This window comes from Herpailurus yagouaroundi, unplaced genomic scaffold (genome assembly GCF_014898765.1).
Source record: "Herpailurus yagouaroundi ecotype Mexico unplaced genomic scaffold, PumYag 165, whole genome shotgun sequence".
Classification (NCBI taxonomy): Eukaryota; Metazoa; Chordata; class Mammalia; order Carnivora; family Felidae; genus Herpailurus; species Herpailurus yagouaroundi.
In genome coordinates, this window is record NW_024412406.1 from 14,055,931 (window position 1) to 14,059,489 (window position 3,559).

Genomic DNA, 3,559 nt, shown 5'->3' on the forward strand with positions numbered 1-3,559 from the left:
GGATCTAAAACTTTTCAGCTTGACACCAATACCCCATTGCAGACACTGATAGAAAGTAAGCTGAATATAACACTCAATTTGGTACTACAGATATATTATACCAGATTGCTGAGAGTAGGCTCATAACCAATAGTAATTTATGAGTAAGACTTTTTTTTTTTTTTTTGCATTTAGAGCAAGTTTATTAAAAACTGCTATATTGCTAATAAAGTACTAGATTTTTGGTTACAAAAGAAAGTTGAGTTAGTAACTAGTTGTAACTGTTGTAACAGTTGTAACAGTTAGTAACTGTTGTAACTACGCTTCAGTGCTAGTGTATTCTCTTACAGAATGTAAAGAGACCGCGCTCTGTAGCAAAGTAGTCCATGATGGTAGTTTTCGCAGAAGCACTGCATGTAGGGGAGTCACATTCATATCCAGAGTGTCTAGTCCATTAAGAACAAATGCTGCCCCTTCCATGATGGAAATGGTCTAATGTAACCAACCTGGCACCAGGTATCTAACTGGAGAATGGTGCCATAGAAGGGACTCAGTGTTGGTCTCTGCTGCTGGCCGATTGGGCACAGTGGGGGCCAGAGCCCAGGTTTGTCTTGGAAAATGAAAGTCTATGTTGCCATCATGGCCACACTGTTCATGAACCCACTGTGTGATGACAAAAGTCACTGGGGTAGGAGGTGGAGTGGTAGCCACAGAATGGGTCATCCTATCCACTATTGTGGTATTCCACAAAGCATTGCTTCTTATTTATGTATTTATTCATTTATTCATCTATTCATTTATTCATTTATTTATTTGAGAGGGACAGAAAGAGAGTGAAAGAGAGCATGCAAGTGGGGGTGAGGGGCAGAAGGAGAGAAAGAAAATCTTAAGCAGGCTCCACACTCAGCATGGATCCCCATGAGGGGCTCAATCCCATGACCCGAGCCAAAATCAAGAGTCAGACACTCAACCGAGCCACCCAGGCGCCCCCACAGAACATTGCTTCTGATGGAGGAACTCACTTCATGACAAATGAAGTGGGGCAGTGGGTCCATGCTCATAAAATTTTCTGGTCTTACCATATTTCCCACCATCCTGAAGCAGTTGGCTGGATAGAGTAGTGTAATGGCCGCTTGAAGACTGCCTTACAGAACCAGCGAGTTGGCAGTATCTTGCAGGGTTGGGGCAAGGTTCTCCAGGAGGCTGTATTTACTCTAAATTGGCATCCAATATACGGTGCTGTTTCTCCCAACAGTCAGGATTTATGGGTCCAAGAGTCAAGAGGTGAAAACTGGACTGGCACCATTTAATACTACCCCAGTGATCCACTAGTAAAATTTTTGCTTCCAGTCCCTGTGACCTTATGCTCTGCTGGTCTAGAGGTCTTAGTTCCAAAGGGAGGAGTGCTTCCATCAGAAGACACAGCAGTGATTACATGGACTGGAATTTAAGACTGCCGCCGGGCCACTTTGGGTTTCTTATGCCTCTGAACTAACAGGCCAAGAAGGGAGTTACTGTCCTGGCTAACTGATTGATCCCAATTACCAAGGGCAAATTGGGTGGCTTACCACATAATGGAGGTAAGGAAGAGTATGTCTGATATTCAGGAAGTGCCTTAGCACTATACCCTGGATTAAAGTCCATGGCAAACTGCAACAATCTAATTGTGGCAGATCTGTTCGTGGCCCAGATTCTTCATGAATGAAGGTTTGCGACATCCTACTGGGTAAGGAATCATAACCAGCCAAGGTGCTTGCTGAAGAATATGGAATGGGTAGCGGGAGAAGGCAGTTGTAAATAACAGTTATGACCATGTGACCAGTTACAGAATGAAGACCATATTTGTTATAAGTATTTCTTCTTTATTTTGTCATGAATATGCTTGTGTGTGTGTACATATGTATGTATGCATGTATGTATCTATCTGCATATTTGTTTTCCTCCCTCCCTTATTCCCTTATCCTATGAGATATATACGACTTTATATCATAGTATTTAAGGGGGCACCTGGGTGGCTCAGTCAGTTAAGCACCCGACTCTTGATTTTGGCTTAGGTCATGATCTCATGGTTGTGGGATCAAGCTCAGCATCAAGCTCTTTGCTGGCAGCATGGAGCCAGGAACCCATCATCCCCTGTTCGTACGTGTTCTCTCTCTCTCAAAATAAATCGGAAAAAAAAAAAAAAAGAATTAACTTTACATTATAGTATTTAAGTTACCAGATATTTAAGTTACCAGAAAATCATGAACATGACCCAAGGACTTTGAACCTCTTCCAGGAAGGAGTTGGTATGCTTTCAATTGTACACAGGATCGTCATATTATGTTAAGTATGACTTTTTTTACTGTATTTATTAGGAAATTAAGTATGGTTTGGGGAGATGTGTATGAAAGTCAAGTTGACAAGCAGTAGACTGTGATGGTTAATTTTATGTGTCAACTTGTCTAGGCTGAGATGCTCAGTTGTGTGATCAAACACCAGTTTAGATGTTGCTGTGAAAGTTTTTCTTTTTTTTTTAATTTAACATTTAAATCAGTGACCTTTAATAAAGCAGATTACCCTCCATAATGTGGATGCTCCACATCCAAACAGCTGAAGGCATTTAAAGACTGCGCTTTCCCAGGAAGGAAGGAATTCTGTTTCTAGACTGCCTTCAGACTCGTGACCGCTACATCAACTCCTGCTTGAATTTCCAGCCTGCTGGCCCCCGCTGCAAATTTTGGGTTTCCCACCTCCCATAATCACATGAGCCGTTCCTTCAAATAAATCCCCCTCACCTCTCTCTTTCTCTATCTCAATCTTTATCTCTCTGTCTCTCTTTGTTTCTGTTTCTCTCTCTGTCTCTCTTCTTTCTATATATAGATATATAGACATTTCCTTTTTAGGGATTGCAATCATAGGTAACACCATAAAGACAAAAATATGTTGCAGAAATCTATGATGATGGGATTTAACATGTAACCTAATTATTATAGAATGAAGCCTCTGTTGCATTTGGTAAAATGTTGTCCTTTGTTACAATGCTACCGTAAACTGACACTGAGTCCTTGCAGTTAAGATGATATATCAAAATTACTTATTGATATAATAAACTTTGGTCTCGAAGTTATAATTTGCAAAAAGTTACGGAGGTAGTGGTATGATGGCACTTGACTCCTAACTAGTGCTCTGCAAAGTCAGGGCCATGTGCGTGGTAGAGTGCTGGCCTGGTTCTCATCACCCAACACTTTGACCCGATATTGCTTCATTATAATAAGGAAATATTTTAACCTTGATGGCTGGAACAAATTCCCCTAATTTATGTTCTGCAACCCCTTTGTTCACTGATTTCACTGAATTTTGTAAAACATAAATATTTATCATATTATAATGGTTTTCTTCGCCACATTTAATCATTCATTCAACAAATACTTAAGTGCCTAGTATTTACATCCTCTGTAAAACCTATTAAGATAGGGGTTTTGCCTGTTTTGTTCAGGGCTGGGTCTCCAATGCTGAGGATAATGGCCTTGCACAGAATAGTAACCCAATGAATTCGTGTTGAATTAATAAATGGAAAGAAGCCTATCCAACAGCACTG

General features: G+C 40.6%; 1 long non-coding RNA gene across 1 annotated transcript; it reads left to right on the top strand.

The window, feature by feature from the left end:
- Positions 1 to 369: 369 nt before the first annotated feature.
- Positions 370 to 3,559, top strand: LOC121038331 (uncharacterized). Its single transcript, XR_005794297.1, has 2 exons — positions 370 to 495; positions 3,458 to 3,559. It is a non-coding gene; the product is annotated as an uncharacterized LOC121038331 (long non-coding RNA).